The following is a 13,226-nucleotide window of genomic DNA, read 5'->3' as shown; positions in this document are numbered from 1 at the left end:
TGATAAGTTTTACAGTTCCGAGGAAAAATATACTGTTACTTAACACGGAAAAAGTGTATTTTCATCCGGGAGGAAGTGTATTTTTAACCGGGAAATCCGGGAAAAATCCGGGAATTTTTTTTCCTCTTCCACATATACACCCTGTATACTGTATACAGTCTCTGTATAACATCTGGTTTTTGTGATGACTCTATTATTGTAGTTTATACTGTCCTTGTGTATCTGTCAATCTCTAAAACAATCTCAAGTCTATCACATGAAAAATTAAGTGCTAGTTGGATTCGGATGCTCGCAACAAAGTGTTTTTTTGGTTGTCAACGGTGGTACCGTCGAGATTGTGGACGTCCTTCGCATCCCAATACTCCATGTGCTCCGCCTCCCATCTGTGTTAACTGCGGAGAACACCATTCCCCCTGCTCACCGGATTGTAGGATATTCCATAAAGAACAAAAGATAATGGAATATAAGACCCTGGACTGCTTGACCTACATCGAGGCTAAATGAAAGTATGAGAGGCTTCATCCTGTGGCAATGACGTCGACCTACGCCGCTGCTGCAACAACGGTTCTCCCATCGTCACATATCAGCTCTAAGATCAGTCAGAATCCACCGGCCCCCTTGGTTGTGGGGGGCACTTCACTCCCTGTTGCTCCTGCTCCATCTCCTTCAGGAGCAACGCACCCCTAACCATCGGGGACATCAGTTCCCCCTTCCCAGCCTGAGAAGAGTAAGACTTCTTCAGCTACTCTCGCCAGGAAGAGGTCCCTTGGGGATCTCCCTTTGCAAGTTCCGACCAGCGGAAAAGCAGACACCCGCAAGTGGCTGAAACAACCGCCAGTCCCTGGTCGTAGGGCCTCACGGTCGTCGTCCGTCCCTGAGACTGACCCAGTGAAGCCCTCCAAGTCTGAACAACCAAAGGCACAGCGAGAGAAGCAGAAGAAGAAGAAAGTCCCCAAGACTAATGACATTGTGGTGGCACCTGTCCCACCACTTCCTACAAGCTCTGCGTCTGAGGACAAGGGGGAGATTCTGGCGTCCGCTGAGGACCTCGATCTCGCCGGCCCCTCGGACACCATTGATAGCACTAGCACAGGTGCTCAATCGGAGCCAGCAGGTGACCCAGCAGCGTAATCTGCCTTCCCAGTCCCGTCGCGCCTTTCTCAGACATGGACAATATCATCCTCCAGTGGAACTGCAGCGGTTTCTTCCACCATCTAGCTGAGCTCCGACAACTTATCAGCCTTCACCCTTTCTTCTGCATTGCTCTTCAGGAAACTTGATTTCCCGCAATGCGAACCCTCGCCCTCCATGGCTATCGGGGTTATTATAAGAACCGAGCAGCTTATGAAAGGGTGTCTGGTGGTATCTGCATCTATGTCCTTAACTCTCTTCACAGCGAGTCTGTCCCTCTACAAACCGCTTTAGAGGCTGTCGCTGTTCGGGTGTGGACGCCACAGGCTGTTACCGTCTGCAGCCTTTACCTGTCACCGGATGGTGATGTCGCGCAGCATGTCCTGGCTGCGCTGATAGCCCAATTGCCACCACCTTTCTTGTTACTGGGCGACTTCAACGCCCATAACCCTCTGTGGGGTGGGTCAGTGGCAACAGGTCGAGGCGCCACCGTTGAACATTTATTGGCGCAGCTTGATCTCTCGATTTTAAATGGTGGTGTCTTCACACACTTCATGTGGCGCATGGCACATAATCCGCCATTGACCTTTCGATTTGTAGCCCTAGCCTCTTACTGTCTGTCCAATGGAGTGTGCATGATGACCTGTGTGGTAGTGACCACTTTCCGATCTTTCTGTCACTGCCACGGCGTCACTCTTCTGGGTGCCCCAGCAGATGGGCTATGAATAAGGCTGACTGGGACTTGTTCTCCTCCATTGCCACTATTGAGCCTCTCTCTAATGACGACATTGATGCGGTGGTTCACTCAGTCACCACCAGCATTGTTACTGCTGCAGTATCTGCAATTCCCAGTTCTTCTGGGTCCCCTCGGTGGCGGACTGTGCCTTTGTGGTCGCCTGAGATCGCTGAAGCAATTAAAGATTGCCCGCGGGCGCTCCAGCGTCACAAGCGACATCCCTCCATCGTACACCTTATCGCCTTCAAACGGCTGCGTGCACGAGCCCGCCGCCTTATCCGCCAACGCAAGCAGGAGTGCTGGGAGCAGTATGTGTCCACCATTGGCCTCCGTGTCACTCCATCGCAGGTCTGGGCCAAGATTCGACGCCTCTATGGCTATCGGACCCCTGTGAGCGTCCCTGCACTCTCACTGAATGGAGCAGTTTGTACTAACTCCGACGTAATTGCCAACCGCTTGGCAGAGCATTTTGCTCTGAGTTCCGGTTCTGCCAATTACCCAGTGGCCTTCCGCTCTATTAAAGAGCGGGTGGAACGTCGGAGCCTTTCGTTTCGCACCCACCATCCAGAATCGTACAATGTTCCATTCAGTGAGTGGGAATTTCGCAGTGCCCTAGCCGCTTGCCCTGATACCGCTCCTGGGCCAGATCACATCCACTGTCAGATGCTGAAACGCCTTTCAGTGGACTGCCAGCGACGGCTCCTCGACCTTTACAACCGTATTTGGGTCAAGGGTGAGCTGCAATGGCAGGAAAGCATTGTCATCCCCGTTTTGAAACTGGGCAAGAGCCCTTTGGAGGTGGACAGCTACCGCTCCATTAGCCTCCACCAACGTTCTTTTCAAGCTTCTCGAACGGATGGTGAGCCGGCGGTTGAATTGGGTACCGGAGTCTCGGGGCCTTCTGGCTCCGTCTCAGGGTGGGTTCCGTAAAGGCCGCTCCGCCGGCGACAATCTGGTGAGCCTGGAGTCGGCCATCCGTACTGCCTTTGCCCGCTGTCAGCACCTGGTCGCTGTCTTTTTTGACATGCGGAAGGCGTACGATATGACATGGCGTCATCACAACCTTTCTACGCTTCATGGATGGGGTCTTCGGGGCCCTCTGCCAATCTTTATCCGAAATTTTCTGTCGTCTCGTACCTTCCGAGTACACCAGTACACCATCTCTGGACATTGGCCTCCCAGAGACTGATTTGAGGGCAGTCTTAGGCCGCAAAGTTATCTCGCTTTGGGATGCTGAATGGCGTGGTCTGACCACCCCTAACAAACTCCGTGCCGTCAAGGAGACGACGACTGTGTGGCACTCCTTGCGAGTCTCTCGCAAGGAGTCTGTCGTCCTCTGCCGACTGTGCATTGGGCACACACGGATGACCCACGGCCACTTATTGCGCCGTGAGGACCCACCTCTATGTCGCTGCGGCTCCGTTTTGTCTGTGGAGTGTCGCCGTTTAGCTGTGCTCAGGCAGACGTTTGCGCTGCCTGACACGTTCCCTGCTCTTTTAATAGATGACTCTGCCGTGGTGAACTTACTTTTGCGTTTTATTCGGGCAGGGGGTTTTTATCATTTAATCTGAGTGTTTATGTTTTTTAGTGTTGATTCTGGCTTTTGGCCTCCGATTTTAAACTCAGTTTTTAATGTGTTCTCGGTGGTTGGCTTTTTCTTTTTTTTTTTTCTCTCTCTATGGTCATCCAACCACCGTCACACTCTGTGTGATTTTAATTTGTTTTGTCTGATCTCTGTCTGAGTCTTTCTTGTCCTGTGTCGTCTGACGTCTTATCTGTTGTTCGTTTTTTTTATCCTCTGTGGGTGATTTTAGTTTTTTGAAAAAAGGGGCCGATGACCATCGCATCTGGTCCCTTTAACCCCCACAAACCAACCAACCTTCTCAACAACAGATTCGGTGACCGATGGATTGGTAGAGGCGGACCAATTCCATGGCTTCCATGCTCTCCTGACCTCAACCCTCTTGACTTTCATTTATGGGGGCATTTGAAAGCTCTTGCCTACGCAACCCTGGTACCAAATGTAGATACTCTTCGTGCTCGTATTGTGGATGGCTGTGATACAATACACCATTCTCCAGGGCTGCATCAGCGCATCAGGGATTCCATGCGACGGAGGGTGGATGCATGTATCCTTGCTAACGGAGGACATTTTGAACATTTGAACATTTCCTGTAACAAAGTGTTCGAAGTCACGCTGGTACGTTCTGTTGCTGTGTGTTTCCATTCCATGATTAATGTGATTTGAAGAGAAGTAATAAAATGAGCTCTAACATGGAAAGTAAGCGTTTCCGGACACATGTCCACATAACATATTTTCTTTCTTTGTGTGTGAGGAATGTTTCCTGAAAGTTTGGCCGCACCTTTTTGTAACACCCTGTATTGATCAACATTGTGTGTTAGACAGCTGCAGTGATGCTAGCGCTCCAAGCGGTTGATTTCTCCATGCAGTAAACATAAGACGAACGCTTCCTTTGATCAAATCTAAGGTGAGGTGCTAAATTTGATCAAAGAAAATTTGACCAATGCCTAACTTTGACAAAGTTCCTTATTACACTGTCAAATTTTATTATAGTCTAATAGTGGCCTTACCAGTCCACTACCCGGCAACCCACTCTGAAACACTGCATTATATCTTGTGCACATTGTGGTTATTTCGCTGCGACGTGGGGGAAGAGAAAAAGAAGTGTAAGTGAGAAAAACGTATAAGCGAAATCGTATAAATGAAGTTTTACTGTACTCTGAATTGCAAACCACATACTTTAATACATCTGTATCTGTACTCCGCAAGCCACCTTAATGGTGTGTGGTGGAGAGTACTTCATGTACCATTGTTCACTCCCCCCTTTTCCCTCCTACAGTCATGAACGGTTCGCATGTGTGTTGCCAGTGAAAATGCCAGACAGTAAGCTTCTGCATTCTTGCAAGTGTGAAGCATACGTCTTTGCTTTCGCTCAATGTCCAAAGGCTGCCACCATGTCCTAATCTAATAAGTGTGTACCCTGGTACCTGTTAAAATTTTGTTGTTTATTCTAATTTTTGCCACTTCTTTGATAACAGGATCCCATTACAATGATGTTAGAGCCAAAACACTTGTTTTTTTCAAATTGTATTTTATGTCTGTTCCCCAGGCAGTGTTCAGCTGTGGCTCTTTGTTTGATTCATTGTGAATGCTCTGCACAACGTTTGGTAACAGTGTGCCATATGATGTCACTTGGTCCTGCAGTGGGACAGAGCCACCAGGAGCTGCCCAACTTGCATTCTGCACATGCGCCACTCCAGCCTTCTGTGGGAGGTTCCAGGTGTCGCCATTACATGTGCATAAGCAATAAGCAGGACACAGTGCCAGCCCCAGCAGTTAGTGATTTCAACTCCTGAATTTAGGAATTTAGTTGAAGCTTGACATTCCACATTACAAGTATTTTAGGCATACAACAACAAGGTAGCTTCCTTTAGGACCTTAAGCCGACATGTTTTTGAAACATTGGGATGGTATTCAGTATTACTTTCTTAAAAATATACATGCAAAATAAATAAATAAATTCTGCTACCTTTCAGTCCAAATTCTACAAGGCTATTCTCTCTCTCTCTCTCTCTCTCTCTCTCTCTCTCTCTCTCTCATTCTCATTCTCATTCTCATTCTCATTTTCTTTTACATAGAACCTTCTGTGGCAGCAGAACTTCATTTTATGATTTCATCTGCAGAACTATTCAGTAAGATCACACAACATTTTGAAGGTCAAATATGTTGATTCACAAGTTGCCTACAGAAATAGAAAACATACTTGAAACCTTTTTGGCTCGTGTTTTGAAGGTTTCTGCTGTGAGAAAAATTGAGGGTATTTCTGAAGTTCTCCATAATGAACTCTTTATTTTGGATAATCTGCTTCCTCCTGAACAACTTCGGTAGCTGTTAGCACACAAGTTGCCGAAGAGCTTAGTAAACTGGAAGAATGTGACATGTGGTGATTTCGAAAGAAAACATTACATCACATCTTGCTAACATGTGATACTCCTGTCTTGGACCACCACTATCAGCCTCCTTTACAACTTCCTACAAACCTCCCCTACATCCCCTCATGCTACTAAATTTACCCCACCCTTAAAAAACTTCCTCCCACCACCATACAGAATCCAGAACCTAAACAGGCCCGAAACATGGAAGTATGTCCTTTCCAAAGGCCTTATGTTTTGCTGCACTCCCAAATTCAATCATGCTGGACTTGTTAAAGACCTCTCTCCTTCTCCCGGTCCCTACAATGGAAACCCTTTTTCATCATCAGCCCTACCAATAAGTCTTAACCTAAGACCAGTGGTGAATCCTGCCTGACTCGGTTCACTTCTCATTCCAGCTGTGATCCATCCACACTGGCCCCAAATCACCCCTGTTAACTTTCCAGAATTTCTTAACTTTGAGCCTTGGCTCATCATCATTTCCCAAATCCCTCAACTTGGAAGCTAACCTCACATCCACAGAAAAAAACCATAATCCACCACCTAAAATCTCATCCAACCTTATTATCCTAACCGCTGGCAAAGACTCCATCACTGGTGCTTTGAGTTTTACGTTTTATCCGTGCAGCAAGGTTTTATTACTCACACTAGTGATGGCACTCTCACATGATTTCTAAGGCTACACCAACTCCGTCGACTTTTAATTGTGACATGGATACCAAAATAGTGTCTCTTATGGTAACAAGCTGTGTTGGTACCTCTATCAACGCTTTCCAACTGGAGGTTCTTCGTTTGTAGGTGAGTGGTTGAACTTTTACCTGATCCATCAACCACTGTAGTCTGTTTTACTCTAGTCAACTATTTGCTCTGCTCCTATTAAGTGTCCTCTATTTTGTGTTATTGCAGTGTTCATTTTAGCTCTGTACCCCTTGGTATTCCCTCCCTCTGGGTGCAGAGGTTACGCTTTTCCTGTATAGGCTTTCTACAAGTATGTCTGCTTGGAACAGGGGACTGATGACCTCGATGTTTAGCCCCAATCAAACCCCAAAACCAACCAACCAACTGGTGCTTTGAACCACAAGGATTATCTGGCAGAAGAACTATGCCAGCTGTCAGATTCGTCCACCTACAAGCCCTGCCACAGTTACCCCATTGCAGAAATCCATCAGAATCTCCAGTCTCTCCTCAAAGCCATAGGCCAATCCCAGGAACTTTTCCCAGAATCTATATATCTTCTCACCCGTACCACTCCGTGCACTCCTATCTTCTCCATACTCCTAAAGTCCATAAACCCAAGCACCCAGGATGCCCCATTGTGGTCAGTTGCTGTGCACTCACTGAGAGAATCTCTGCTCTTGTAGACCAACACCTTCCACCTATCACACACAACCTACCGCCCTATATAAAAGATACCAACAATTTCTTTCACCGACTCTCCACAGTTCCTGTTTATTTACCACATGGTGCCCTGCCCATCACTATTGATGCCCCCTCCATTTACACTAACATCCCTAATGCCCATGGCCTAGCCATTATTGAACACTGCCTTTCCCAGCACCCTACAGATCACAAACCAACCACCTCATTCCTGCTCACCATGACTAAAGACATTCTCACACACAGTTACTTTTCCTTTGAAGGCATCACCTACAAACAAATCCGGGATACAGCAGTGGGCACCCACACATCATCCTGTGCCTATTCATGGGCCACCTAGAGGGAACCTTCCTAACCACACAGAATCCCAAACCCCTCACCTGGTTCAGGTACACTGATGACATATTTGTGATCTGAATCAAGGATTAGGACACTCTATTCACATTCCTCCAGAGCATCAACACCATCTCCCCCATTTGCTTCACCTGGCCCTTCTCAACCCACAAGCACCCTTCTCAATGTTGACCTTCACCTCAAAGTTGCCATCCATATCAAACCTACCAATCACCAACAGTACTTCCACATCGGCAGCTGACACCCATTCCTTGCCAAGAAGTCGCTCCCATATAGCCAAGTCACCCACCACTGCCGCATATGTATTGATGAGCACTCCCTCTCGAAATATACAGAGGGTCTCATGGAGGCCTTCACAGACCGCAGCTACCCTCCAAACCTTGTACAGAAATAGATCTCCCGTGCCTTGTCACTCCAGTCCCCCCCCGAGGCCACAGTCTGTCGGTCTGCATGAATGGCCACCGACAGACTGTGGCCAAGAAACAGCTGGAGCACCCAGTTGCTGAGTACGCTGCCCAACACAACATTCTTCATTTTAATGACTGCTTCACATCATTCCCGTAACCCTCCTGGCCTCAACGTTCATTAGTCATTGTCCTCCACTCACCTATTTGCTTCCTGTTCCCAGTCCACAGCTTTCTATTCCACAAGCACACCCACAGTCATTTTACTTCCCTCCTTTTCTGCCACCTCGCTGTCTAACCTCCTGACTGCACCTAGCTGCCCCAATCTCTCTCCACCTGATCCCTGTATGCTCCCACAAACAGCACATTACCATCCTCCACCTGTACCGTACTCTCCCTTCCCACCCTGCCCAGCAACCCCCACTACCAAGGTTGCTTCTCCCGTCATGTACAGATGCTTGCAATCTGGCCTCAAAAGGTAGACACTGGCCATGTGTGTGCATTTGCATGTGGTGTGTGTGTGTGTGTGTGTGTGTGTGTGTGTGTGTGTGTCTGTCTGTCTTTTTTGGAAGAAGGCCTTCTGGTCGAAAGCTTACGTGTTTCGTAGTCTTTTTGTTGTTCGTAGTCTTTTTGTTGTGCCCTTCTGCGACTTAACATCTCCACAATGTGGTGAGAAGCAATCTTTCCATTTCATAATATTGTCATTATTTCATCCTGGATTTTCCATTGTTTGATGGAAAAGATGTGCTTATCAACTGTACCACAACAAAGTTTTAGGTTTTTAGACCCCAAAGAAAGAATAAAGAATGGAAGCTGCAGCAATACATCAAAGTTTGCGGAAATGGTGTTCAGTGTCTGGCAGGATTACTTATTAAATGAGTGGAAGATTCTACAGTTTGAAAAAGATGATACAGCTTGAGATAACAATGGTATTGACAATTACTGGCAGTAGCAGTTGTCAAAAAGAGACTCATCACTCATAGAGTAAAGTCTCTGAATGTTTCCAAACTTATTAAGGCTTCTTTTGTTCCCATGGAAATGTCAACATAGAGAGAGAAGGGTATTCCACTTTGAAGCACACATTAAGAGAAGGAAGACAACAAATACCAAACTATTTTTAAACAGTGTTTTGACTGAGGAGTTGCTTTGGGATAATACCCTCATTTGTTTCTCTGCCCATTGACTCACAGCTCATTAGTTATAGACACCAGGCACGTGTGACTTATACTGCTTATAAGGAGGAACGTGAAAGAAAAAGACAGTGTGAATTAGAAAAAAGCAAAAAGAGGACCAAAACAAAAGGCATCTTGAAGAGAAGATTTAAAAGATCAATAACATTTAAAAATCAGTGGACAGTCTCCTTTAAGTAGGCACAAGAAGAAATTTTCTCTCAACTTCAGCTAAATTGAAGAAAACACTCAAAAACAATTACTTAAAAGGCAGCATAATCGGCTCAGGGTATGCTTGGGGGTTCACAAACCATTAATGTAGAAGAAAAATTGAAAGAAAAGAAGATGGAAACGATTCATAAAAGTTGTCTGTTGTACATTTTTTTGTGAATTACTATTATCTGTACCAGATTACCGATGTACTTGCTTATATTAATAAATTTGTATGCTGGAGAAAAATGGCCGTATCCCATCCAAGGACCTAAAAGAGAAAATTATCATCATCTTAACCAGCCTTTTTGGTGGGGCATTATCAAAAATGCAAACAATTCATGTGTGTGTTGTTATTTGATCGGAGGCTTTCCCAACGTATGTGTTGTTTCCAGGGCTCTCGGGTGTCCAGCCGGATGTGATCGTTGAAGTCTCACGATATTTCGGCGAATAACCTTTCCGCCATCATCAGGTGGTTCTGATGGAATGGTCTGTCTGCTCATTGTCAGTGTTATTTATGTCCGTCAGTCGGACTTTGATTCCCTACGCTGATGGTCCGATTGCGGCCGCCGACATTCTGTTTGCGAACGCTGACGCTTCAATTGCGGCCGCTGACAATCCGTTTGTGGGTGCCGACCCAGGTCCGCGCCCACCCCGGCATCACGCCGGGTGGTGGAAGATGCAGAATCCCGTGGAGTGTCCTTTGCGGCTGTCGTAGAAGGGTCTTGTGTCCGCTTGTGGCGTGACTCCTTGATGGATTAAGTAATGGTTGCCATGCCTTGCTTAGTTGAAAACCTGTGTCTCAGTTTATGAGATTGCCTGTTACGTGAATTTCAATGGCCTCCTTGAAGATGCTGTCCCAGTAGAAACTGGTAGGGGTCAGAATTTTGGTCTCTTCGTATTTCGCGTTGTGTCGAGTTTCCAAGCAGGGTTCTACCAGTGCTGATTTAGTGGGCTGGCTTAGGCGTGTGTAGCGCTGGTGTCCTTTGCAGTGGTCTTCAACTGTTCGGATTGTTTGACTGATGTAGGATTTGCCGCAACCACATGGAATATTATATACGCGCGCTTTCTTGAGGCCAAATCAGTCTTTCACTGTCCCCAGCCAGTCCCGTATCTCGGATGGTGGTCGGAAGTCCTTGTCAATATTGTGTTGTTTTAGCAGTCCCCCAATTTTTGATGTCACATTGCCTCCATACAGTAGAAAGGCAAGGCTTGTTCCCTCATCTTTAGACTGCTCTTCATCTGGGTTTCTGTTGTGTTTCCGTCGTCTGAGGGTTGTATGAATCTGTTGTTTGCTGTATCCGTTCTTGTGAAACGCATTTTCTAGGTGTTTGAGTTCTTTATGCAGACTTTGTTTGTCTGATATCGAGTATGCCCTACGAACCAGTGTGTGAGCATCCTGTTGAGTTGTGCAGGATGGTGGCAACTCGAGGCATGTAGATATAGGTCCGTATGTGTAGGCTTGCGGTAAAAGCTATGACCCAGTGTGCCATTTGATCTCCGCTCTATGAGTACATCAAGAAAGGGTAATTTCCCTTCCTTCTCGATTTCCATGGTGAACTGTATGTTATCGTGGATGGAATTTAGATGTTATAAAAACGCCTGTAGATGATCAGGTCTGTGGGGCCAGATGACAAACGTGTTGTCCACATATCGGTTTTGGTTCGGCCACTTGAAGTGCCTCCTCTTCGAAACTCTCCATAAATAGGTTGGCTGCCACTGATGAGAGAGGACTCCACATAGCCACACCATCGGTTTGCTCATAGTAATGGCCGTTGAAGATGAAGTAGGTAGATGTAAGTACGTGCCTGAACAGTTGTGTCAACTCGGGACCGAATTTCTCGCTGATAAGGTAAATAGAATCTTCTAGCGGGACCCTTGTGAACAGTGACACGACATCAAAGTGCACCATGATGTCTTTTTCTCGTAGGGTCAGCTCCTTGAGACGGAATGAAATCTGTTCAGTTCCGAATATGGTATTCGCACTTTCCCACATATAGCCTGAGCAGACCTGCCAGGTGTTTTGCGAGAGGGTATGTGGGCACCCCTATGTTGCTGACAGTGGGACGCATCCATTCCTTATGTGTCTTAGTGAGGCCGTATATTCTTGGAGCTACTGTGGAGTGCTGTCGAAGTCTCTTGATATCTTTCTCCTCTATTGCGCCATTTTTCAGTTGGCTGACAGTCCTTAGTTGTATCCTGTTGGTCAGGTCCGTCTTGATCTTCCGGTACGCCGGGTCGTCAAGAAGTTGAAGCGTCTTCTGTTCATAGTCCTGTCTATTCAGGATGACTGTGGTGTTTCCTTTGTCGGCTGGCAGGGCGACGGTCTCTTTGTTTTCTCTGAGGGCCTGAAGTGCCGCTCTTTCTTCCAGTGAGACGTTGCTGGAAGTTGATTTTGCCTTGGAGAGAATCTGACATGTTTCCCTCCTGACTTCTTCAGCCTTGTCCTCGGTTGTGGGAAAGTGCGAACACCATATTTGTAACTCAACAGACTTCATTTGTCGTTTCAAGCAGCTGACCCTAAGAGAAACAGACATCATGGTGAGCTTTGATGTCATGTCGCTGTTCACAAGGGTCCTGCTAGAAGATTCGATTCACCTTATCAGTGAGAAATTCGGTCCCGAGTTGACACAACTATTCAGGCACGTACTTACATCCACCTACTTCATCTTCAACGGCCAATACTATGAGCAAACCGATGGTGTGGCTATGTGGAACCCTCTCTCACCAGTGGCAGCCAACTTATTTATGGAGAGTTTCGAAGAGGAGGCACTTCAAGTGGCCGAACCGAAACCAATATGTGGACAACACATTTGTCATCTGGCCCCACAGACCTGATCATCTACAGGCGTTTTTAGAACATCTAAATTCCATCCACGATAACATACAGTTCACCATGGAAATCGAGAAGGAAGGGAAATTACCCTTTCTTGATGTACTCGTAGAGCGGAGATCAAATGGCACACTGGGTCATAGCGTGTACCGCAAGCCTACACATACGGACCTATATCTACATGCCTCGAGTTGCCACCATGCTGCACAATTCAACAGGATGCTCACACAATGGTTCGTAGGGCATACTCGATATCGGATGAACAAAGTCTGCATAAAAAACTCAAACACCTAGAAAATGTGTTTCACAAGAACGGATACAGCAAATGACAGATTCAGACAGCCCTCAGATGATGGAAACACGACAGAAACCCAGATGAAGAACAGTCTAAAGATGAGGAAACAAGCCTTGCCTTTCTATCGTATGCAGGCAATGCAATATCAAAAATTGGGAGACTGCTAAAACAATACAATATTGACACGGTCTTCTGAGCACCATCCGAGATGCGGGCGCTACTGCGGACACTGAAAGATGGATTTGGCCTCAAGAAAGTGGGCATATATAATATTCCATGTGGTTGCAGCAAATCCTACATTGGTCAAACAATCCGAACAGTCAAAGACTGCTGCAAAGAACACCAACGCCACACGCGCTTAGGCCAGCCCAACAAATCGTCACTGGCAGAACACTGCCAGGAAACTAAACACAACGCGAAGTACGAAGAGACCAAGATTCTGGGCCCTACCAGTTTCTACTGGGACAGCATCTTCAAGGAGGCCATTGAAATTCACATAATGGACAATCTCATAAAGCAACACACGGGTTTTCAACTGAGCAAGGCACCGCAACCATTACTTAACTCCATCAAGGAGTCACGCCACAAGTGGACACAAGACCCTTCTACGACGGCCGCAGAGTACACTCCACGGGATTCTGCATCTTCCACCACCCGGCGCGACGCCGGGGTGGGCGCGGATGTGGGTCGGCACCCGTAAACGGATTGTCAGCGGCCACAATTGGACTGTCGGCGCAGGGAATTGAAGCCCGACTGACTGACA

General features: G+C 46.9%; 1 protein-coding gene across 1 annotated transcript in view; it reads left to right on the top strand.

Moving 5' to 3' along the window:
• Positions 1-13,226, top strand: part of LOC124798053 (transmembrane protein 209) — a 139,584-nt gene that overhangs the window by 22,053 nt on the left and 104,305 nt on the right. The gene's annotated exons all lie outside the window — the stretch shown is intronic.

Source organism: Schistocerca piceifrons, chromosome 5 (genome assembly GCF_021461385.2).
Source record: "Schistocerca piceifrons isolate TAMUIC-IGC-003096 chromosome 5, iqSchPice1.1, whole genome shotgun sequence".
NCBI lineage: Eukaryota > Metazoa > Arthropoda > Insecta > Orthoptera > Acrididae > Schistocerca > Schistocerca piceifrons.
This window is presented reverse-complemented; position numbering and strand designations above follow the sequence as displayed.